This window comes from Leopardus geoffroyi, chromosome C1 (assembly GCF_018350155.1).
Source record: "Leopardus geoffroyi isolate Oge1 chromosome C1, O.geoffroyi_Oge1_pat1.0, whole genome shotgun sequence".
In the NCBI taxonomy this organism is placed as follows: domain Eukaryota; kingdom Metazoa; phylum Chordata; class Mammalia; order Carnivora; family Felidae; genus Leopardus; species Leopardus geoffroyi.
The window spans coordinates 181793583-181820547 of NC_059328.1; positions in this window are offsets into that span (position 1 = coordinate 181793583).

Sequence of the window (26965 nt, forward strand, 5' to 3'; positions counted from 1 at the left end):
AAAAAAACACAAGGAAAAACTGAGTTATATTAATGTAACAAAAACAATATGAATTTCTCTTTTAGGTTTTGAAATATATCAAAACTTTAGGGTGAAGTTTATGTATTTTAATCGTATCAAATAACATAAGCCCGTTGTATTTCTAATTTGAATTTCTCTGTTACCATCTACTTGTTCTATTGCAATATATAAAACGCACCCAAGGTAGCCTGCAATATAAACAAGGAGACATAAAAGTTCATACTATACACAGTAACGTTGCACTTACTTCCCTAGAGGAATTTGTCTGACTTCTATAAATATTTTAGAGTCAAGAGTCCAATACTATAAAGAGGGCAAGAGATCTATGTTCTAGAAGGAATTAGTACATTTCTAGATGGCGGTTTTATATAATAAAGTCTTATGCAAGTTTTTAAATAATATATTAAAAGTTGACACTGATATTTTATTTCTCAAGGCATGTGCAAAATCTATCTTTAGATTATTTTGTGGAGGCAGGAGGAGTTGATATTTTTAATATTCGTCCTAAATTCTCAACAAAAAATCTTATACCTCTCCATTTAAGTATTTTGGTATTAGAACAAGATACAAGGACATATTATGGTTTCAGTGTTCTTTTCTCTTTTCTCCCCACTACCTCCAATTAAAGAGATTGTATGCTAAAAAAGAGATGATTTCTGTTGCAGAGGCAAAAACCAAGGCCAAAAAACCCTGAACAAGTTAGATAAATCCCTTGAGGATTATCGTTCACCTAGGAAGCTTGTAGAAAAAAAAGAGACATTTTTAAAAATAGATAAAAGTTACTGGGGATGAGATTTTTTTTAAAAAGTCTAGTTTCTGCAATACAATAGATATTTTTCATTTTGCTTACAAACAAATCATGCATTTGGCAGTCAAATTTGAATGAAAGACATACTCAGCTTTTTTTAAAAAAGTAGATTTTCCGTTTCACCATATTTTAAGCCAAACTACTCAAGCTGAATAAAAATTAGGAGTGAGCGTATTTTATTAACGTGAAATCATATCTATTAAATATCCTTCCATGAAAGTTACAGATATATATTCAATTTCTACTTCCTGTTTTGTTAATCATATTACAATTTCCATATTGTCAAGGTTTAGAATATTTATGTTTTTGTTATGGCCATAATTTCCACAGTTATATATATTTAAATGATATAATTTTACTACCATTGTCTTTCTTTACATTCTTAAGCCAGATTTCTTTTGTTTGTTTGTTTTTTGTTTTGTTTGTTGTTCTTACATTTTGAAAATGGCTGTCTGTCATTTGAGCTCTGAAAAACTACTTCATTGAATAAAAAGTTCTTAGAGCACTTTCTTTTCCTAAGGATCTTGCAGCCAATGCTCTGTTGATGGGATATATAAAGTACACAGCCAGCTTGATTTATTTTTGCTAGCAATGGTAACTAATTATCTTCCCCAAATGTCTATGGTGTTTTTTCTCTATATTTAACACCCAGTAACTTTACCAAGACATGTCTCAGTGTAGAAAATCTTTAGTCTACTGATAAAATTCCAGATAAATTATTATCTGGATAAAACTGCATATCACCAACTTAATTTTTTTTAATGAGTTAATTCTAGATAGTGGACAAAATGCTATATGAGGTCTCACAGGTAAGTTACATCATCTTGGTATTTTAGGGCTGACAAATTCTTCTATTCTCATCAATTTAACAGATTGTAATTGATCTTATGGTTTTATTCAGTTTCCCATAATACAGTAGCTCTTCTCACTGGATTAATGATCTATTTTTTAGAGTCCAGTTAATATGGTTCAGTCAAAGATGGAAACAAGAAAAAGGTTAGGCTTTAACTGCTATAAAGAAAAAAAAAAAAAGAGGGATTGATACTTTCAATTTGAAATTTTTCCTGTTTTCCAAAGTTTCTGTACCTCCCAAAACACTCAATCAAAAATCAGGTTTACCTCCATATGTCTTTGGCATTGTACTAAATATTCTGTAAGGTAACTTAAACAAACTCAGGCTGTGCCCATAGTATATGCACATCTAATCACAGTGATGAAAGATGTGAGGTGCCTAAAGTCTTATTTTCTAATTTTGGTGCATTTCTGTTTATTGCTAGTTGTTTGCTTTCACCGTCCTCTTTCCTATCACACTGACTTCCTACAGAAAGCATAAAAGAATTGGTACCTTTTTGCCTTTCAAAGAACCACCACTTTCTTTCCTACTTACATTAATCACACCAAGGAGGGCTTGCAAACTCACCAAAGAATTTTAACCACATTAAATTTTATTTAAAGCAAGCATAAAATCATACACTAATTGTAGTAAATTCTAGGTGATTCAAATAGTGTCACCTTCTAAAGCTATTGTGTGATGCTGACACTGAAAGAATGCGTAAGTACAGGGAGCATACAGAGTGTGCACGTAATTTTATATGGACATAACTTGATACATTTTAAAAGTAGCTTGATGCCTTTTCTCATACTTTTTTTTCCATATAAGGTTATGTATGTTCTGTAGCCCTGTACTATATAATGGAGAAAGAGAACAAACAGTTTCAGCAAGTTGTCCATATATCACTCTAGTTTATTTTGAGGAATAAATATTTTAGAAATCTTTTTGCAGATTTATCCCCCTCTGAATCTTGCTCGCTACTTTTTACTCAGGAGGTAATGGCATAGTCAAATCTCATTTGCTGGGATCTGAGTAGTGTTTCTCAAATAGGAAAAGCATACATAGAAAAAAAGTATGCATAGACAAAATACGAAGAAAAAACGTATTATATAAACTCAAAAGTATTTTCACACAGTCCCTAGAATGGCTTCCAAAGAAACATTGGTTCCTTCTCAAAGTTAGTCTGAAAACAAGACAAAGAGATTTCTCTTAAGCTGTGAATAAACAGACCACCACCTGAAGGAGCTATTTTTTTCCTGGAATAAAATTGTTAAGCTCTCAGTCACTTTATACATGCAATCTTTGTCAACTCTTTGGAGTTAGTTTTGTTACCCACAACAGGCTTTTAGCAAGCACAATTTGAAAAAATACTTGGAAATTGTAAAAAATGAAATGCAGAACTTCTTTATATTAGAACCATGGGAAATAGGTTCAGGGAAAAGAAAAAAGCCACAGTTGCAGGAAAATATGAATGGTAACAAATAGCCTTGGTGTATTCAAAAAATAGATTTTCTATTTTGACAGTGACACTAAATTGCGAAACAGGTTTTGTTCTCAAGAAAATGCCAGAAAGCCTCATTCGAGTACAGAATAAGGGATGAGAAGAGAGACAACAGAGACTGAGTTGAAATTTAATGAAAAAGGAGCATCATGCACCTTTGTTTTTCATGTATCAACTTATAATACCTGTTTTTTGGAATTTAAACTCTCATATTACACTGTGTTTTAATACAATGTCTTCTGGGTTTTCTGGATTAATGTGCTTACAGAAAGCAGTGAGAACTCAACTGTGTTAACTAAATACATTTAGCATATTTCTCTTGGCCTGAAACAAACTCAGCTAGCACAAAAGAGATAACTCAACACTTAGTCACCATTTGGTAACTCAACATGTCCAGTTAAATGGATTATCACTTAAGTACAGCAGCTAAGCATCTCCTTTAACTAGCATTAAGGGAGTTCCTGTTCCATGGGATGCTCTGGGGCATTCTGTCCTTGTGGGAAAAACAACCACAAATTTTGTAGACCTAGCTGCCTTCTGAATTTTGCAGTTAACAGGCTAATGTGTATTTCATCCTTCTCTTAGAAGTTTTCCTAGAAGTTACTCACTTTATCTTCCCTAAATTCTGGTAAAATTATTACGGAATGTTTTCTGCTACCCAGGTGCCTAGGTGTGCTGTGTTTCATACAGTTTAGCATGGAGTTTAGTTGGTGTCAGGTTATTGCTAAAAATATAAAATATCAAAAAATATCCAATCATATATAATTCACACTGGTTAAATAGTAATTTTAAGAAAAAAAAATGACCAAAGGGGAAACCATAAATACGTATCGGAATTAAATATTCTGCTTTTCATATATTTCAACTATTATCTATCACTACTTAATTTAGATCAGATAACCTCTTCATCAAGTGTAAAATGAAAATTCACCCCAAATCTTTAGTTGGACTCCAACATTTCTAAGCTCTATGGTTTCTGCCTGCCCTGCATCTCTAAGTGCAAAAGTATAACACCTCAATAGTCCATTTTATTTGTTCTCCCTAATTGACTTGCTGATGGAGGTTTATCTAAAGTAAGGCGTTAATCTGTAGCCTTATTGTTTCTATTTAGTTATAAAGTGCTTTAGACTTTTTTCGCCCTTTTGATGAAGGGTAGCTATTTCTCTCCTTTACCCAGCTCCTATTACTACAAAACACAAGAAGGCAGAGACGCTTAACAAGTTGCATTTAATCTAAGGTGAGATTTATTCCCTCAGCCATCTTGTAGTCATTCACACCCCCCTCATTTGGAGCTCATTGTTCATAGCTTTCACTAATTACTTTGTACAAAATCACTGAAGATCATAACTTAAGGGACCCAGCAATTCTTAGCTGCTTAAAGGAGCTTTGCTCTTCTCTTTTTACAAATATCTGAATAAAATAGTTGAGGAGAATTTAAATAAAATTATAAAATAATTTAGCTTTGCTTAATTTGTCAAATTAAAAATCTACTGAGGGCATTCCAACTGCATAAAAAAGAATTCGTCTTTTCATATATTTGCATTTTTTATAGGCAACAGGAAGTAAGCGATACTTTTTGTTTTTTTAATTGGGAGCAGAAACTCAGTCTTTCAAGTAGCCTCTCTTCCATCCCCAAGTGCTATTAATTTTCTCTTCTCTGGGCACCAGCACATCCAAGTCTACAGCTCTCACTCCCGTCGTAGGCTCACTCCGGCACCAGATGCTATTGTGCATGTTGAATGACAGATGAGGTCAAGGCAATACTTTATATCTGGGAGTTCTACTTCTTCCTAGTAAAATGCACAGCATTCTCACAGTCCTTTAGACCAGAAAGGATCCAGAAGATGTAGGTGACCTTTCCTGTTTGCATGGACCCTGCTCTCACCTGAGCAGCAGATCATGCTCCCATTCGCTGCCCAGAATCGCTCCCACTAGACCAAGGACAGTAGTCATCACCTTCCAAAGACAGTGCCCACCATGCAGAAATTGGAAAAACTCTTGCCAAAACCACAATCTCTCAAATATGAGATGAAGATCATATCCCATAATGTCCTCAAAGATACCTGCTAGGTTTGATTCATCTTTATGTTTCTTTCCCATTGCATCTAATGTAATAATTAACACGTGAAAGACAGAAAATGCAGGCGAAACATAAAGCTTGAATAATTGAAGAATCACAGTAAACGATTTGGTACTTAGAGGCAACAAAAATGATACCTTCCATGCTTTAAAAAAACATTTTAAAAACAATAAAAGAGGACAATTCAGTAAGTGAAAAATGTACTTATTTTAATTGAAAAAGTGTGAAAGCAAAATATATTCATTGCATTAATTTTATACTTTGTTGTTATTTTCAAAACACAAACTCACACAGAGAAAATCAATAGCATTCAGGAAAAAGAAGTTTTGTGCAGTAGTTCTATTGAATTGTGTGTCCTGATTGTTCTTGAAAAAAATGCACACACAGACACACATGCATACACACACATACACACACTCATAAGTTAAATCCATAGATCACAAATGCCATTGAGGTCACCATAGATTAAAGATGCAGCCAGAATCTCTGGCTCCTTTGCTGCCTTTTCATGAAGAAAAATAGTGTTTTTAAATTTTCTTAATCAAGTTACATTTATCATTTTCCTGCTCCCTTTCCTTTCTGTTCTCAATACAATCCTGTCATCTTTAGAGTTGATGTCAATGAACTTGAATTTTTCTTAAGTCAGACTCCCAACTAAGTGAGATAAATGAAATCAATATTCTTCCCTTTACAGGTGAAATGAGTTTAGTAACATATGTAGTAGTATACCCTCCTCTCCTTTTCTCTCCTTTGTACTGTAATTCATCAACGTATCGCTCTTGGCACCTGAATGAACACATCTTAATATGAGATTTCAAGCAACAATTCTTTCTAAATATAATGAAATATTTCAGTCTTTGTTCTTAAAAACCCACTAGATCTATGTTCTTTGCTCCTCCATAAGAATTTATTTCTATTATTCTTACAGGATTCTTAGTATTCACAAGTGATTAGTCAGGTTCTTGAGTTCATGAAATATCTGATTTATACACACAAAAATCTAAATGCTATTCGATTCTGAGGGCTGACTGAAAAAATAGGATTTTCAGAAAGGGGATTTCATATTCAAGGCCACCATGCTTCATGGTTTTGTTCTGTATCATGAAGCACCTGTTGCCATTATTCATGAGGCTTCTATTAATTCAAAAATTCCCTCTGCAGTAGTCCCTCTTATAAGAAAAAAGTAACCTTATCAGATTGCTTGGTGATGCATTTTTGAATTGTAAAATGCTATGTGATTTTTTTTAACCTTTTAAATTCTGTGAATCATTATTATGGACCTATTCTAATTTCACATCCTAATTACATCATATGTCACAACATATGCTGATTCAAACAGGTGACAAAAAGAAGAATTCAGTTAGGAAAATGCTAATCATGCTGATTAAGGGAAAAATCATTTTTACTTCCATATATATTCATATTTTTCACATTTCTGAATAATGATAAGAATCAGTTTATATTTTTTAGTGTTTGCCATAGGAAAATATGGAAGATTTAAAGGCCAGAAATGCACTACACAATAAATATATGTGTTGGGACTAAGGACTGAAAATATTCTTCATGTTAAATGAGTGAATTGGAGGAGACATTAAGAAAATCTAATTAGATGAGGAGATAGCGAGCACAAAGTCTGTAAATTATTGTTACTATGTGGGTGCAGAAGCCAAGAACACAGGTGAGTTTCAGCCAAATGGAGAAGAGGTCCTGATCAAGACGGAACTTAGCTGGCACCAATACTGCTACAATTCATTCCCCAACCTCATGCTCACTCCAACCTTCTAATAATCATATTACATGTGAAAGGCAACAAGCAAAGAAAGTAAGTAGTAATTAGTAAGAAGCTTGTGAAATCCATGCTTTAACTGGCTTGGAGGGAAGTCTGGGGAGTTTCTTGTGAGGGGTTTGTACCCTGGACAAAGATGCCATCAAAACCAGACAGATATGTGAACACCAGACGATTTTTATCAACCTGATTAAATTAGTGAATTCTTTTTTTTCTTAATTTTTTTTTTTATGTTTATTTATTATTGAGAGACAGAGCATGAGCACGGGAAGGGCACAGAGAGGAGGAGACACAGAATCCAAAGCAGACTCCAGGCTCTGAGCTGTCAGCACAGAGCCCAATGCGGGGCTCGAACTCACAAACTGAGAAATCATGACTTGAGTCAAAGTCAGACGCTTAACCGACTGAGCCACCCAGGCACCCCAAATTAGTGAATTCTTGAGTAGCTCAGACCTGTGTTTATCTCTCAATGTTATCAATGGAGATAAATCTTTACATACATAGGTTGGTTCATCTGTTGTCAATTACTGGTCAGATGAGAGAAAAAGGACTATGAGCAGAATCCAGCAAGGATTCTGACCAAGGAACCCTGACCAAGGAGCTAAGGACAGAGATTGCCTGTCTTGTGGATTATTTTCTCTGACACTCATGCCACCCATAAAGTTTGCACCCAAGGTGACAGAATAGTATAACAGGACAACAATAATGAGATCACAAGACCTCTCAAAAAATAAAAAGGATCAAAAGTAACCACTGGCAATAAAACAGTAAAGCAAAAGCAAACTAAGAACTCTGCTATTAAGGAAAAGGCACAATTTTTTGATCATAAACTTTGAAAATTGCAATATAGAAAAGAGAGACAGGAGACTCAAGGAATTCTATGCAAATATGTTTTAAAACCTGGTGTAAATGGATTACATTTTTTTTTAAGTTTATATATTTTGAGAGAGAGTGAGTGAGCAGGGGAAGGGCACAGAGAGAGGGGGAGAGAGGGAGAGAGAGAGAGAGAGAGAGAGAGAGAGAGAGAGAGAATCCCAGGCAGGCTCCACGCTGTCAGTGCCGAGTTCACCAGAGGGCTCCATCTCATAGACTGTGAGATCATGACCTGAGCCAAAATCAAGGGTTAGGTGCTTAACTGACTGAACCACCCAGGCGCCCCTAAATGGATTACTTTTGAAAATGATATAAATTTTGCCAACTGCTTATAAACATTAGTGTTTACGGATTGTGCTTGCTGGTTGTAACAGCAACATCTCCCTCCTGCCTTCTGCGTCTCTTGCAGGCATATCAATTTTCCAGAAAATAATTTAAATCCAGAGTCCTAGCTACAAGGGAGTCAGGAAAATAAAATTGGAGGCTTTCCAATCTTTTCATCTTGAAGAAAAGAGGAAGCCCATCAGTGTGGTGTTAGAGCCCAAGTTCTGCGGCATCTGCTGCTTTGGAGCTGCTATTAGCTTGTCAAGAAAACAGTTCTTTTTACTTTTCACCAGTAGCCACATATACCTAGTGTCAACTATCTAAATAAAAAATGAGATATTTTACCAAAAATAGTAATTTTCAAATATCTGAGAATTAGGGAAGAAACACAAAAATATAAGAAATACTTATTCAATTTTCTCGGGTATATCAATGGTAGACATAGGCATGTAGTAAATATTCTAGACAATTAATTATGTGATATCACTCCATTGTCTTTCTCTGGAAAAAATAAGCTCAGAGACTCCTAAAGTCTGAAGCTAGAGAGAGATGTTGCTGGGAAACAACAGATTCACTCTATCCTGTGGTAGATACTGGAATTTTGTCAATAATTTCTTGCATTTTGTAAGGTACTAGGCACAGAACCAGATCTCTGCAACAACTGAGTGGCTCAGGTGGTACCACAGGACTCTAGAGAAGGGTACAAACCCTTTTGAAAGTGCTGGGAGGCTTTCCCCGGTAGAATCCCCACTCTGGGCATTGGTATCACCTCACCAATTGTCCCCATGTGGAACCTGGGGAGACCTGAAAACTCAAAGCTCTCTGCCATGGTCTTTCCCACTTCTTGCTTTATTATACAGCTTCTTGAGTTCTAGTCTCTCGTCAGTGAAAAAAAACCTCACAATCTTTCACTATGATTATTGGTATCTTTCGGTCATTCATCCATTTTATTTGGGAAAATGATGCAATCTGCAAAGGAAGAAATGAGACCTCCTCAGACAGTGAAAATATCCAGAATAAAATTGGGTTGAATTTTAATTCAGTTTTCATGGGATTTAAAAACAATACTTTCAAACTAATGACATTATTATAAAGAAAATCCTACTTTTATTAAAGTAGTAAAGACTCATGAATTAATTTCACAACCCATTTCGAGTCATTTGAAATACTTTACAATACTTAACTTATCGCTCTTCCCAGTATAACTTCATCCTTTTTTTTTTTTTTGCTTCTTTCTCAACTCCAGCCCAACTTTCTAATTTCCAATAAGATATAAACTTGATTCCAATTCTTGTTCTTTTTTCCTTCTATAGCCCTGATAAAACGAGGGCCTGTGTGGGCTGGATCTAGTTATGCATGATCTCACAGCAATTGTTAAATGAAGTCTATCTCTCTTTGGGGAACTTAATAATTTAACAGTTATTTCTCCAGATTACCAACCCGAGGGTACCAACAGATTGTGTGAAGGAAAAAAAAACTGCATTAATTCTCTGAAATAAGCCTTCCAGCTTCTCCAGGATCAAAATGGAAAGAAAATAACCTGAATTTTCTTCCACTACCAACTTCATTCTGTTGCTGTATGACAGTAAAGTTTCTCGTTGGCTGACTGCCCACATCTCCCCCAAAGAATTCTTACTATATTTCAGCAGCTTGTTCACTATTTCTGCTGCTACCAAACAATTATAACTGTAGTCACTTAGGTTTATTCAACCTAAAGATCTTCTCCATCCTGAATAGGAAGCTGGGTGCCAAGTAATCGCTGAGAACAGCAGATGAATCCTTAGGGCAGGTACAGAATGGGAGGCACATCGTTTCTCTTGGTCTATTGCTTCTCCAGATGCCAAGAGAACGGGTTGGAAAATAAAGATCTTCCTTGATGCTAGAAAATCAAAATAATTACCCTCCCTACTTACATGAATAAAGAGAGCACTCAATCCTCGTATAGTCTTGATTCTTTTCCCAAAATGAGGTATAAATAAGAATTTTTAGCCTTTTAGGGAGAATAAATGCATTGTGTTACGGATCATTTATTACGTAGCATCCACTGACCTCAGTAATATCAGATATTTACAAAGAATATAGAATGGCTTTCTTCAGAACAATCATACCACACACACACACACACACACACACACACAAAAATAACCAATCATATGTCAGTAATGCCAAAATCATAAATTGGGCCCATAATTTTTATAATCAGCTTTCAGAACTCTGTAACTAAACTATTAATAGTTGATGTGGTACCTTATGGACAACATAGATTCTCTAACAAATCCTTTCCATTTTAGGATACCACCCATTTCTTGCTTTTTTACTCTGAACGCTTTTCTCTAAAAGAGTACTGGCTGTCTCTTTTTCCTGAGAGTCCATCTACTCACTGCTCAGCACACACCAATCTGCTTTCTGCCTCCATTATTCAACCACTGACCTCCACATTACTCACTCTACCAGGTATATTTTAGTCCTCATCTTATTTGGCTGTTCATTAGCATTTAGCACCCCTTCCTCCTTCTTAAGCACTATTTTCTTTGCATACATGTCACTGCACTCTCGTTTTCTCTCCTTTCTATTTTACCTCAGTCCCCATTATCAATCATGTCTTCGTCTGCTACATGAACTCTAAACCCAAAATTGTTTTTGAAACTCTTCTCTCATTTTGCATTATTTCCCTAGCAGACCTCATCTACCCCTTTTCCTTAAACTTCTATTACCTTCTAAAATGCTACAACCAACTAATAAATATCTCCTACTCTAAATCTCCTCTGAATTCCTGGTCCACATTTACAACTGCCTACTTGACACTTTGCCTGGATGTCTGAAAGGCTCAGCAGATCATTAGCAGAGGACTGGTGTTGGCCTGTGTCTCTGAAACCTACCTCGGAGGTGGACTGTCTGTATGACCTCCTGCAGCTCTGACCCTGAGGAAGTGTCAGAGTTAACCCTTTCAGAGAACGTTTTTTTCTCACCAAGGGCTTAACCACTAATCTTTATTTTCTCCTAACCACCAAGGTCTTGGCTGGTTCTCTTTATCTTTTCTTTCAGTCTTATCTATAAGGCCAGTGTTGATGCTGGGTTTGAAAAATGAATGCAATTTTGATCTCTACTTCCACCTTTTACACATGCTTCCTTTCTATCATGCTCATTCCTTAGAATTACTCTGGCTTCCCCTTCACTCTTGCCCTTGAGAAAATAGTTCCTAACCTCATTGCAATGCTCACTAAAAAAATTTTACCAAAACGTTTGAGCTCAAGTATAATGGTGGCATTAAAACATTCTGTCAGATATACTACAATTGCCAAGTTTCTCATGGCATAATGATATTTAAACTTTTTGACCATGACTATAAGGAAAAGTTTGCTTCTGACAGTATTCCCTCAATATTTATATGTTTATACTTGGCGGTTAATTATATCCATGCACTAATGTACTGTAGATTAAAAACACAAAAATACACATTTTTAATGAGTTAGAATAAATAACAGTATTTTAAAATAATTTTATGTGCTTTTAGTATTCCCTAACAATACGATAAGAATTTTGCCCTCAACAGAATATTTTATTGCTAATTTTCACTGAAGCAATGCTATTGACCCTGCTTAATTATTTTTAGAAAATTTTGTTTTACCATTTAATGACGGAACAACATGAATGACTGTCCCTATACTCATGTTATTTCAATACCTGATTTTAACAACTTCCACAGATGAAAAATATATTTTCACAAATACACAAAAAAAAAAATCAAGTGAAAGAAGCTCTTCATGTGCTGAACTTACTCAGTCATGACACTTATTTTTTAATCCTATCCACAAATTATGCAATAGCTTTTTTAATTGTCTAATATGTATCCTATATTAACAACAACAAGACAAAACCCTACAGCAAAACATTACTTCCCTTTGAGATAGGAAACAAAGTGAAGACACCTATCTCCAATCTTTTTCAACATTGTATTAACAATTTAATCAGGATAATAATACAAGAACAGCCAACAACAGCAAGGAGACATGATGAATGGAAAGAAGAGACAATTGGCCCTATTCACAAGTGATATGATTATATATACACAAAATGTCATAGATTGTATCCTCAGTGTCTATCACCTTACTTTTTTTTCTCCCTTCCCTCCCTATATCAGGGAAGGGGAAAAAATATTCTGTATAAGAAGGAAGGGAAAAAAAGGAAACTACTGTATCATTTGAGAGTCTCCACATAAACAAAAACAACTGAAACCAACAGCTCAAAAAATCTGGGGAGCTGGCATGTTGGAACATGTACGCAGGCCAAAGACTGGAAGTTCAGGCAAGAGCCGTCAGAGTCTTATAGCAGAATTCCATTTTTTCCTGAAACTTCAGATTTTGTTTTTAAGGCCTTCAAGTGATTGGATGGGGTCCATCCACATTATTGCTGGCACTCTCCTTTAGTTAAAGTCAACTGATTGTAAATATTAATTACATCTACAAGATTACTTCACAGCAACATCTAAGCTAGTGTTTGACCAAACAACTAGACATCATAGCCATGTATGGTTAAAAATCACATTTACCAAATGCTTTTTTACAAAGTCAGCATGACGCTGATACTGAAATCAGACCAAGGTGTCATGATAAAAACAAGACCATTATTGTAAATATGTTGCAAAAATCCTGAAAAGACACTGGGCCAATGGGATCAAGCAATCCATCAGAAGAACAACACATGACCACAAGTGGAGTTAATCCCAAAATACAGACAGTCCCCAACTTACAACGGTTCAAGTCATAGCTTTTCCACTTTACAGTGATGCAAAGGTGATTCCAATTTAGTAGAAACTGTACTTCGAATTTTGAATTTGATCTTTTCCCCAGGCTAGCAATATGTGGTAAGATACTCTCTCATGACGGTGAGCAGCAGCAAGGCACTGCAGCTCTCAGTCAGCCCTGCTGATACAAATGATGCACCTATAGCCTCTGTACTCATACAGCCACTCTGTTTTCACTTTCAGTACAGTATTCAATAAATTATATGAGATATTCACACTTTATTACAAAACAGGCTTATGTTAGATGATATTGCCCAACTGTATGCCAATGTAAATGTTTTGAGCACACGTAAGGTGGGCTAGGCTAAGCTATGATATTCAGTAAGTTATGTGTAATAACTGCATTTTTGACTTAATGGTATCTTCAACTTACAATGGATTTATCAGGAGGTAACCATATCATGAGTCTAGGAAGATCTATATGTGGATGGTTTAACAATGGAATATGTGCTAATATAATTAATAATAACTGGTTACATCATAATATTTACCACTGCTCTAAACTAACCAATGCAATTAGACAATAGTAAGGATTAAGAGATCTAAAAATTTAGATCTCTAACTAACATTAGTGGTAGATGGTATATGTTTAGAATACCAAGAGAATCAAATCTTATAAAGTATTAGAATGCAAAAAATGTACTGTGGCTGATAACAAAAATCAACGTGCCGAAAGAAATAATGTACAGAGCGACAAAAAGGAAATACTTGGAAGTAAATTAAAAATGGATAAAATCTAGATAAAATTTAAATTCTACTGAAGAATTGAGTAAGTGAAATAAAAATCGTTATATTTGTTTTCATACAAGATCTCTTCCTTCCCGCTCCACCCAAAATTATCCAAAATTGACCCTGTATTCATGGGCAAGAATTAGAAATGGGAAGGCCATGTTCTGATAGAGGGAGGTGTATAGGTGGTAACACAAATGAACATAAAAATGCCACGAGAAAGATTTGAGCTTCACAGTTTATAATCAGTCTTCTTAAAAAAATACAAAATATTGTCAGAATTTGAATTCAAGTTGTTTTCTGAACCTTTTAAATTGAAATCTATTATCACAATTCATGACCCAAAAGCACTAGGCTTACTTTTTCAAACATTATTTTAAGCCTAACATTACAAACTTTAAAATAACCCTGGAAACAGAGTTGCTTGGTATTACTAGGAAGATCAAAGAACATAATGAAAAGATGGATTGCAGCTGCAAAGTCCTAAGATATAGCAAACATAACCAGCGTGAGAAAGGTTAAGTGGTCATGCAAAAAATGTTAAATAAAAAAACTTTGGACAAATGAAGGAGATTAGATTTCCTATCCATTCTAGAAAAGAGAAAGCGAAATTTAATTTGGGAAAATGAGATATGTGGCTCTCCTTCCTGACCCTAGGTATAATGAAAATCTATTCATATTATATAAGAAATACATATGAAAGATTCTGGAAGGAATTTTTTAAAAACTAACTAGTTAGCCTTAGGAGATGAGATTATAGGTAATATTACAGGTAATATTATTTTCCTCTTTGAGCTCTTCATTTCTTTCAAGATTTCTACTGTAAGTAAATTATCTTTTTGAGATTAACCAATATATCATTCAGTGCACAATTCCTAAGCAGCAATTCTAAGGTTTGTGTTAAAGCTCACTGTAAAATTTCTAGCATACAGAATTAAAATTTTCATTATAGCTGCCCTCCAACTTAGTATGTCAACAATGCTAAGATTTATTCAATTACAGCTAATGAGACAAAGTCTGATGGTAAAGTTCACGCATGTTTACTTCTTTATGAGAAGAGATTATTAAGCCACAACATTCAATTTTAGCCTGAACAGATGGGACTGGGCTATATGGGAGGGTTTTTTTTTCTCTAATACTCTACCTACATTATGAGGGACACCTTGTGTCATTTTCTTGAGAAATTTTTTTCTTAACTGGCAAGAGAAATGGTATTGAAGAAGAATTCCATCAGTGTGATGATTGTCACAAATAGACAACACAATTCTAGGAAAGAGTGATTCTTGGTTTTCCTTCAATAGAGAACATTCTTCTGAGACATTTTTCTCCTTTTTCGTATGACTCCACATAATCCCCACACTAGCTTTCACAGTTATAACTAACCTCCTGATAGCAAAATATATAATATAAAGTCAAACTCACTCAACAGTCACAAGACCTATTAATGTGGGTATAAAGGGGGTCTCAACTATTCTCTTGCTAAATATGAAAATGAAAAAAAAATATGAGAAAGTATTGAAAAGGCTTATTGAAGCTCTGTAAATTTCAAGTGTGTCTTACCACAAGATATATTATTAAATTTATCGTCTTCAGCAGTGTTTTGTGAATTATTCTTAATAAATATTCACAGTACATAAATTGGAGAATGGTAATATGAATGCATATTTAAAAGTTCCAGAAAATCTCAGGGAATGTTAAAAAGCATTCATCTCTGAAGCATTTATTATGATAAATTATGGGCCAAGATAAACTGGGAAACTTTCCTTTCATTTTCCAGTCAAATGACAATCCTAGATTTTCTGAGGTTTTACTATCTACTTTATCTACAGCAAATGACCTCATAAAAAAAAGTCAATTCACACATGATCCAGTTCTTCCTAAGAGTATATTAAGCAAGTTCTCAGAATGCCAAGCCATTAACAAAGTGTGATTTAAAAAAAAAAAATATGAGTGTGGACAGAGGGTTTGAGTCAAGAAGAAAACTTGTAGGCTGAAACTAAAGACAGAGAGCGATGCTACACAGCTAGAGATGTATAGTTAGAGGAGAAACTTGCCATATTTCAGATGGAAGATGGCAAGGGCAGAAATCAAAGTAGAAAAGAATAAGCTTTGAAGATTTTGTGGAAAAAAATAATGGCAAGATCTTAGAAGGGATGGGACTGAGTAAAAACATGCTTTCCTTATGGGCTGCTGAAATGGTAGTAGGGCCCACTAGACAATGACGTTTGGAGAAGGATGATAGAGAATATACATTTTATTTCATTGACAAAGAAATATTGCCTATGATAGCCAGGATGATAAAAAAAAATTATCAAAGATATATTACAGGGGCGCCTGGGTGGCTTAGTCGGTTGAGCGGCCGACTTCGGCTCAGGTCCTGATTTCACAGTTTGTGAGTTCGAGCCCCTCACAGGGCTCTGTGCTGACAGCTCAGAGCCTGGATCCTGCTTCGGATTCTGTGTCTCCCTCTCTCTCTGTCCTTAACCCACTCACATTTTGCCTCTGTCTCTCTCAAAAATAAGTTTAAAAAAAATTAAAAAAAGATATATTACATATTAACGGATCGGGTAAAAACATCATCGTCAGCAGGGATAGTAAGCCTTGTATTTCCCACATAAAGAAACAGGCATTTCATTTGGTTTAGTCAGATATGACGAAGCATTATGATTAACCAATTTATTCTAAATGATGTATTGAGCCCCTTTTGGTCACTTTCCTGGGAACTTGGGTCACAATGAGAGATATGATCATTACTACCCATGTAGACGGGGGTATCGAGACTGGCAAGTAGATGGACAATTACTGTACAGTGGGGTGAATGCCAGGCATGACTAAGCACAGCAGGACATCAGACACCAAGCAAGGAGCCAGGTACATGCTGGAGGTGTTAGGAAAGTCAGAATGAAAAACCAGTAAGACACAGCAAAGACAAAGAAAGAAGGAGAAGTACTGCAAATGGAGGGAAAAGATGCACAAAGAACAAGAAGGAAAAGAGAACAATTTGGTTCGCATGATTAAAATACACAGTCTGCATGAAGGAACTGAAGACTTGCCAAGGACAAAGACAGAGAGGCAGGGAGAGAAACAGAGAGGGCAGAGCTTGTACGCTTAGAGGAGTGTGGGTATTATTTGAACTTGCGAAAAAATATCAGAGAGGAATATGGTGCCAGTATTAAGAAAAAGGACACAGCAAAGGACGTTGAAAGACACTGGAAGAGAACCAGGGGTCATGGAATCCAGGAGAAAAGAATTTTTTTTTTTAGAAGGAGGAGTGATAAATATTAACAAATGCAAACATAAGGTAAAGATGACACAGACACAGATGTGTCTATTGTATTCAGCAACATATGGCATTAGTAGAAGTGGACTCATCAAAATGGATAGGACAGAAGTAAAATTCAAAAGTTTAGATATAAACGGGAAATGAAGAAGTGGAGAAAAGGGAGTGAATGCAGACTGAAGGAAGGAGACATAGTGGACACAGAACTGGGCATGAGGTAAAGACAAGGGTTTATAGGCAAAGGGGACTTAAGTATACTTCAAATGGGAAGAGGCTAGTAAAGAGGAAAACTTGAAGCCGTGTTCTGAAAGGGATGGATGGAATAGTGTGACACAATAACGGTGGTTTTTAAAAATTGCTGCAGAAAACAGACAAACAGAATGTCTAGAAAAATAGAAAATAACTTCTAAGTAGCCCAAAGTCAATGCACAGTTAATGCCGGAGGGTACAGGTTTATTGTGATGGAAATTTGCATTATTGTGTCACTTTTGCAGTGGTCATTAGAAAGCCATAATTAGAACCAGAAAAGGTAGATAATTGGTTGAGATGGGATTTCATTCTGTCTGGAGGATGGGAGAAAGAGACTAGAAGGCAAGGATGTTGGCACTGGCAAGAGAATCACCAAAGCAATGGACCACAGGATCTGTGCTAAAGAAGGGAGAAGCAAACACAGTGCTGACAGGAGACGTGGGGGGCCTAACATCTCAAATAGTTGAGCAACCTTTGTAGTGGAAATAATAGTAATACACTTATGGGTCACCTAGTATATTCTAGGGACTTTGCACTTGATGATCAATTATCTAGTTCTTACAATAATTCTGGCAGTGCTGACTCTATATTGACCAAAACAGGAAAAGACAGTACCTTGGCTCCTTCAACCTTTTATGAATCCACAGGATATTTTAATTTCTTACCATGTCTTGGGTATCACACATACGTGGAGTTGTATTGCAGGTGCTCCAGCTACGAGCCTCCTGTCTTTTTCTTCTGAATCCAAGGAATGATGGAAAGAACAAGCAAGTGAGCTTCAATGTTTAATCTAAAACAGGTGGGAATATGTGCTCCTTTATATTAGATGCAATAAGAGGCTAGGGAATCTGACCTAAGTGTGCATCTGTCTATGTTTAAAGCTTGATTGGCAACTGTTACTTGGAAAACTAAAGCCCAATTTGATTAAGTAAACGACCAAGGATCACACAGTTAAAAAATCCAAAACTGAAATCCAAACCCAAGTCTGACTGATTTAAAAGTTTGTATTTTTCTCTTTTTTTTTTTTTTTTTTTTTTCTCTTTTATTTATTTTTTTATTTTTTATAATATATGAAATTTATTGTCCAAATTGGTTTCCATAAAACACCCAGTGCTCATCCCAAAAGGTGCCCTCCTCAATACCCATCACCCACCCTCTCCTCCCTCCCACCCCCCAACAACCCTCAGTTTGTTCTCAGTTTTTAACAGTCTCTTATGCTTTGGCTCTCTCCCACTCTAACCTCTTTTTTTTTTTTTTTTTTTTTTTTTTTTTCCTTTTTTCCTCCCCCTCCCCCATGGGTTCCTGTTACGTTTCTCAGGATCCACATAAGAGTGAAACCATATGGTATCTGTCTTTCTCTGTATGGCTTATTTCACTTAGCATCACACTCTCCAGTTCCATCCACGTTGCTACAAAAGGCCATATTTCATTTTTTCTCATTGCCACGTAGTATTCCATTGTGTATATAAACCACAATTTCTTTATCCATTCATCAGTTGATGGACATTTAGGCTCTTTCCATAATTTGGCTATTGTTGAGAGTGCTGCTATGAACATTGGGGTACAAGTGCCCCTATGCATCAGTACTCCTGTATCCCTTGGATAAATTCCCAGCAGTGCTATTGCTGGGTCATAGGGTAGGTCTATTTTTAATTTTCTGAGGAACCTCCACACTGCTTTCCAGAGCGGCTGCACCAATTTGCATTCCCACCAACAGTGCAAGAGGGTTCCCGTTTCTCCACATCCTCGCCAGCATCTATAGTCTCCTGATTTGTTCATTTTGGCCACTCTGACTGGCGTGAGGTGATACCTGAGTGTGGTTTTGATTTGTATTTCCCTGATAAGGAGCGACGCTGAACATCTTTTCATGTGCCTGTTGGCCATCCGGATGTCTTCTTTAGAGAAGTGTCTATTCATGTTTTCTGCCCATTTCTTCACTGGGTTATTTGTTTTTCGGGTGTGGAGTTTGGTGAGCTCTTTATAGATTCTGGATACTAGCCCTTTGTCCGATATGTCATTTGCAAATATCTTTTCCCATTCCGTTGGTTGCCTTTTAGTTTTGTTGGTTGTTTCCTTTGCTGTGCAGAAGCTTTTTATCTTCATAAGGTCCCAGTAATTCACTTTTGCTTTTAATTCCCTTGCCTTTGGGGATGTGTCGAGTAAGAGATTGCTACGGCTGAGGTCAGAGAGGTCTTTTCCTGCTTTCTCCTCTAAGGTTTTGATGGTTTCCTGTCTCACATTCAGGTCCTTTATCCATTTTGAGTTTATTTTTGTGAATGGTGTGAGAAAGTGGTCTAGTTTCAACCTTCTGCATGTTGCTGTCCAGTTCTCCCAGCACCATTTGTTAAAGAGGCTGTCTTTTTTCCATTGGATGTTCTTTCCTGCTTTGTCAAAGATGAGTTGACCATACGTTTGTGGGTCTAGTTCTGGGGTTTCTATTCTATTCCATTGGTCTATGTGTCTGTTTTTGTGCCAATACCATGCTGTCTTGATGATGACAGCTTTGTAGTAGAGGCTAAAGTCTGGGATTGTGATGCCTCCTGCTTTGGTCTTCTTCTTCAAAATTCCTTTGGCTATTCGGGGCCTTTTGTGGTTCCATATGAATTTTAGGATTGCTTGTTCTAGTTTCGAGAAGAATGCTGGTGCAATTTTGATTGGGATTGCATTGAATGTGTAGATAGCTTTGGGTAGTATTGACATTTTGACAATATTTATTCTTCCAATCCATGAGCAGGGAATGTCTTTCCATTTCTTTAAATCTTCTTCAATTTCCTTCGTAAGCTTTCTATAGTTTTCAGCATACAGATCCTTTACATCTTTGGTTAGATTTATTCCTAGGTATTTTATGCTTCTTGGTGCAATTGTGAATGGGATCAGTTTCTTTATTTGTCTTTCTGTTGCTTCATTGTTAGTGTATAAGAATGCAACTGATTTCTGTACGTTGATTTTGTATCCTGCAACTTTGCTGAATTCATGTATCAGTTCTAGCAGACTTTTGGTGGAGTCTATCGGATTTTCCATGTATAATATCATGTCATCTGCAAAGAGCGAAAGCTTGACTTCATCTTTGCCAATTTTGATGCCTTTGATTTCCTTTTGTTGTCTGATTGCTGATGCTAGAACTTCCAGCACTATGTTAAACAACAGCGGTGAGAGTGGGCATCCCTGTCGTGTTCCTGATCTCAGGGAAAAAGCTCTCAGTTTTTCCCCGTTGAGGATGATGTTAGCTGTGGGCTTTTCATAAATGGCTTTTATGATCTTTAAGTATGTTCCTTCTATCCCGACTTTCTCAAGGGTTTTTATTAAGAAAGGGTGCTGGATTTTGTCAAAGGCCTTTTCTGCATCGATTGACAGGATCATATGGTTCTTCTCTTTTTTTTTGTTAATGTGATGTATCACGTTGATTGATTTGCGAATGTTGAACCAGCCCTGCATCCCAGGAATGAATCCCACTTGATCATGGTGAATAATTCTTTTTATATGCCGTTGAATTCGATTTGCTAGTATCTTATTGAGAATTTTTGCATCCGTATTCATCAGGGATATTGGCCGGTAGTTCTCTTTTTTTACTGGATCTCTATCTGGTTTAGGAATCAAAGTAATACTGGCTTCATAGAATGAGTCTGGAAGTTTTCCTTCCCTTTCTATTTCTTGGAATAGCTTGAGAAGGATAGGTATTATCTCTGCTTTAAACGTCTGGTAGAACTCCCCTGGGAAGCCATCTGGTCCTGGACTCTTATTTGTTGGGAGATTTTTAATAACCGATTCAATTTCTTCGCTGGTTATGGGTCTGTTCAAGCTTTCTATTTCCTCCTGGTTGAGTTTTGGAAGAGTGTGGGTGTTCAGGAATTTGTCCATTTCTTCCAGGTTGTCCAATTTGTTGGCATATAATTTTTCATAGTATTCCCTGATAATTGTTTGTATCTCTGAGGGATTGGTTGTAATCATTCCATTTTCATTCATGATTTTATCTATTTGGGTCATCTCCCTTTTCTTTTTGAGAAGCCTGGCTAGAGGTTTGTCAATTTTGTTTATTTTTTCAAAAAACCAACTCTTGGTTTCGTTGATCTGCTCTACAGTTTTTTTAGACTCTATATTGTTTATTTCTGCTCTGATCTTTATTATTTCTCTTCTTCTGCTGGGTTTAGGCTGCCTTTGCTGTTCTGCTTCCATTTCCTTTAGGTGTGCTGTTAGATTTTGTATTTGGGATTTTTCTTGTTTCTGGAGATAGGCCTGGATTGCAATGTATTTTCCTCTCAGGACTGCCTTCGCTGCGTCCCAAAGCGTTTGGATTGTTGTATTTTCATTTTCGTTTGTTTCCATATATTTTTTTATTTCTTCTCTAATTGCCTGGTTGACCCACTCATTCGTTAGTAGGGTGTTCTTTAACCTCCATGTTTTTGGAGGTTTTCCAGACTTTTTTCTGTGGTTGATTTCAAGCTTCATAGCATTGTGGTCTGAAAGTATGCATGGTATAATTTCAATTCTGGTAAACTTATGGAGGGCTGTTTTGTGACCCAGTATATGATCTATCTTGGAGAATGTTCCATGTGCACTCGAGAAGAAAGTATATTCTGTTGCTTTGGGATGCAGAGTTCTAAATATATCTGTCAAGTCCATCTGATCCAATGTCTCATTCAGGGCCCTTGTTTCTTTATTGACCGTGTGTCTAGATGATCTATCCATTTCTGTAAGTGGGGTGTTAAAGTCCCCTGCAATTACCACATTCTTATCAATAAGGTTGCTTATGTTTATGAGTAGTTGTTTTATATATTTGGGGGCTCCGGTATTCGGTGCATAGACATTTATAATTGTTAGCTCTTCCTGATGGATAGACCCTGTAACTATTATATAATGTCCTTCTTCATCTCTTGTTACAGCCTTTAATTTAAAGTCTAGTTTGTCTGATATAAGTATGGCTACTCCAGCTTTCTTTTGGCTTCCAGTAGCATGATAAATAGTTCTCCATCCCCTCACTCTCAATCTAAAGGTGTCCTCAGGTCTAAAATGAGTCTCTTGTAGACAGCAAATAGATGGGTCTTGTTTTTTTATCCATTCTGATACCCTATGTCTTTTGGTTGGCGCATTTAATCCATTTACATTCAGTGTTATTATAGAAAGATATGGGTTTAGAGTCATTGTGATGTCTGTATGTTTTATGCTTGTAGTGATGTCTCTGGTATTTTGTCTCACAGGGTCCCCCTTAGGATCTCTTGTAGGGCTGGTTTAGTGGTGACAAATTCCTTCAGTTTTTGTTTGTTTGGGAAGACCTTTATCTCTCCTTCCATTCTAAATGACAGACTTGCTGGATAAAGGATTCTCGGCTGCATATTTTTTCTGTCTAGCACACTGAAAATCTCGTGCCAATTCTTTCTGGCCTGCCAAGTTTCAAAAGAGAGATCAGTCACGAGTCTTATAGGTCTCCCTTTATATGTGAGGGCACGTTTACCCCTTGCTGCTTTCAGAATTTTCTCTTTATCCTTGTATTTTGCCAGTTTCACTATGATATGTCGTGCAGAAGATCGATTCAGGTTCCGTCTGAAGGGAGTTCTCTGTGCCTCTTGAATTTCAATGCCTTTTTCCTTCCCCAGTTCAGGGAAGTTCTCAGCTATTATTTCTTCAAGTACCCCTTCAGCACCTTTCCCTCTCTCTTCCTCCTCTGGGATACCAATTATGCGTATATTATTTCTTTTTAGTGTATCACTTAGTTCTCTAATTTTCCCCTCATACTCCTGGATTTTTTTATCTCTCTTTCTCTCAGCTTCCTCTTTTTCCATAACTTTATCTTCTAGTTCACCTATTCTCTCCTCTGCCTCTTCAATCCGAGCTGTGGTGGTCTCCATTTTGTTTTGCATTTCATTTAAAGCATTTTTCAGCTCCTCATGACTGTTCCTTAGTCCCTTGATCTCTGTAGCAAGGGATTCTCTGCTGTCCTGTATACTGTTTTCAAGCCCGGCGATTAATTTTATGACTATTATTCTAAATTCACTTTCTGTTATATTATTTAAATCCTTTTTGATCAGCTCATTAGCTGTTGTTATTTCCTGGAGATTCTTCTGAGGGGAATTCTTCCGCTTGGTCATTTTGGATAGTCCCTGGCGTGGTGAGGACCTGCAGGGCACTTCCCCTGTGCTGTGGTGTATAACTGGAGTTGGTGGGCGGAGTCGCAGTCAGACCTGATGTCTGCCCGCAGCCCACCGCTGGGGCCACAGTCAAACTGGTGTGTGCCTTCTCTTCCCCTCTCCTAGGGGCGGGATTCACTGTGGGGTGGCGTGGCCCGTCTGGGCTACTTGCACACTGCCAGGCTTGTGATGCTGGGGATCTGGCGTATTAGCTGGGGTGGGTAGGCAAGGTGCACAGGGGCTGGAGGGGCAGGCTTAGCTCGCTTCTCCTTAGGTGATCCACTTCAGGAGGGGCCCTGTGGCAGCGGGAGGGAGTCAGATCCGCTGCCGGAGGTTTGGCTCCGCAGAAGCACAGAGTTGGGTGTTTGCGCAGAGCGAGGAAGTTCCCTGGCAGGAACTGGTTCTCTTTGGGATTTTGGCTGGGGGATGGGCGGGGGAGATGGCGCTGGCGAGCGCCTTTGTTCCCCACCAAACTGAGCTCTGTCGTCCGGGGGCTCAGCAGCTCTCCCTCCCTTTGTCCTCCAGCCTTCCCGCTTTCTGAGCAGAGCTGTTAACTTATGACCTCCCAGACGCTAAGTCGCGCTTGCTGTCGGAACACAGTCCGTCAGGCCCCTCCGCTTTTGCCCGCCAGACTCCGGGGCTCTGCTTGGCCGGCGAGCCGCCCCTCCGCCCCGGCTCCCTCCCGCCAGTCTGTGGAGCGCGCACCGCCTCGCCGCCCTTCCTACCCTCTTCCGTGGGCCTCTCGTCTGCGCTTGGCTCCGGCGACTCCGTTCTGCTAATCCTCTGGCGGTTTTCTGGGTTATTTAGGCAGGTGTAGGTGGAATCTAAGTGATCAGCAGGACGCGCGGTGAGCCCAGCGTCCTCCTACACCACCATCTTCCTCCAAAAGTTTGTATTTTTCTAATATGATATATTCTCTTTCGATGTGAGAGAGTTAAAAGTATAGCTGCCTATAAAGTAGACTATTTTAAAGTAAGAACTTAGAATCGGCATAATCATGGGTAAGGAAAATGTCCAATATGGATCAGAGAGAAAAAAGAATGAGACAAGCTAGGTTATGAGGGTGGTGAGGACGCTAATCCACTCCCAAAGTTGAGGTATTTGGCTTACAGTATAATGAGTAACATCAATCAAAAGATCTTCAAAAAATGCAGTCTTTTGGAGCTATATAAGATTCAGTTAAGGTAGGAAGTTTGGAGAAGAATATAAAATTTTGCCCTACAGAATGAGCATTTCAAGAGACAAAAGAAAAGGGTTTTTAGAGGAAAGAGAGCTATAGAAGTTCGCTCATGAAAAAATAAAGTTAAATAATGCCAGGGTCAGTAAATTATAAATATCTGTACCCAAAGAGTAAAAATGATCTTAATATTCCATTAAATAATATCTTTAAATTAATATTACCATTCTTGGTATATTAAATGAGATACATATATGATATGTTTAGCCCTTTTGTGGAAGGTATTTAACTCCTATCACCAAATGAAGCCAAAATGCCTCATCAAAGATGTTTTAACAAATTCTCTCGCTTCCTGGAGGGACACAAAGATCATCTACACACTATTCTAGAAGTCACATAGTGAATGCCAATTTAAATTAAGAATAACACACATTGGGGCGCCTGGGTGGCGCAGTCGGTTAAGCGTCCGACTTCAGCCAGGTCACGGTCTCGCGGTCCGTGAGTTCCAGCCCCGCGTCAGGCTCTGGGCTGATGGCTCAGAGCCTGGAGCCTGTTTCCAATTCTGTGTCTCCCTCTCTCTCTGCCCCTCCCCCGTTCATGCTCTGTCTCTCTCTGTCCCCAAAATAAATAAACGTTGAAAAAAAAAAATTAAAAAAAAAAAAAAAAAGAATAACACACATTTATGTACTATTTTAAAAGTATAAAAAAATACTGATGAAAAATAATTAACATTCTAAATGCATTTTAATTAACTCTCTATTTTAACATGGAACAAAAATTTTTAAAGTTTATTTTATGCTCTAATGAGCACAATTTTACATCCTGCTCTTTGAAGAGTGATCTTACTCCATCCCAGATAAGTATATTCATTGCACCCTTACCTAAAAAAGAGAGACATAAATGCCTTTCTCCCACTCTTTAGAAATGAAGAAAACAGAGATCCCTGCCATAATCAAGTCCCCAACCTGATGGTACCAGACAGGTTCCAGGCCATCGTGGCAGACCAAATAGTTACCTCACACTCTCCTTTCACCTCTTCTTAGGTACAGGGCCATCCCAGGGTAAAGACTTCCATTTTCAGCTGGGTGTGGCTACCTGATTAACTTCTGTCCAATAGAATATGAAAAGAAATGATACAAACAAGGTCCAATGTGTGCTGAAAGGAAGGAAGGATGGATGACGCTTTTATCTTCCTTCTTGTAACTTGCTACTTTAAACTTGGACATAGTGGAGAGTCACGTTGGGACATGAAAATAAGGGTTCTCAGGATTGCAGAGCAACAGCTAGAAGAAGCCTGGGTCCTTGATTCATGGAACAGATCGGCCATATCTGGACCTTTACTTATGGACTGTTGTGTGAATGAAACAAACCTTCATACTGAAGATGAAACTATATCCTAACAAAAATTGCCAGCACATTCTCTAAATTCACTGTAGCATGACATTGGTAACCTATGTATTTGGCATGGATGATGATTTCAGGAGAGCTTTCTTTTCTCTGCAGTTACAGATGGCATGAAAAAAAAGTGTTTTTTTTTTTTTTTCTGAATCAGTAAGAGAAAAGTGATGTATTGTGGGAAACAGAACACCACAATGACCATAGGTGCATATTCATTCAGGCTCCAAGATCTCTGAGAAAACTCAAGATCATAAGGTTAAAAATAACCTTATTTAACCTCAGGTTAAAAAGGACCTGAGTGAATTGCCCTTGGAAAATATGGACTATTCTTTAGTATGCAGATAGGGATGTTTTGCTTAAAGGAAGCCAGCTGTATATAGCACACTGCATTCCCTCCCTTCTTTGTCTTTGCTTCTGTCATAAAGATTCTTATGGGAACATATGTATCTGCAAAACTGCTCTCCTATAAGAAATGTACGATAGCTGAATCACATGTTCATTGTTGACATGCTTTGCTAAGTTTCTGTTGTTAATCATTGCTGATCTGTTTTTCCTGAAAACGTGTATAAGAAAGTGTACAATGAACCTCGGGGCCTCAGGCTGTTGGCATGGGGTCCCCTGTGCCTCGCTTTACTGTCGTCTCTTCCTCAGTTCCTTCACTGCCCCAGGTCCACAGCCCATTGAGGTCAACAAGTGGTGCCCAAACAGGGACCTGAAGCCCCCACTGAGGAGAGATCGACAAGCATTTGGAACCCTAAAGAAGGTGGTAAGTAGGAAACTTAATTACAGGGTAATGGGGCAATCACAGTCAACATCTTCCAGTTTTGCTGCTCTAATATATCATTTTCTGAAAGAATATGGAGCAAAGGTCACTAAGCAGCGTATTGAAAAATGTTTAGAGACTGTGATAAAATACAATCCTTGGTTCCCCCAAGAGGGTTCTTTGGATGAAGCCACATGGCTTCGGGTTAACAATAATGT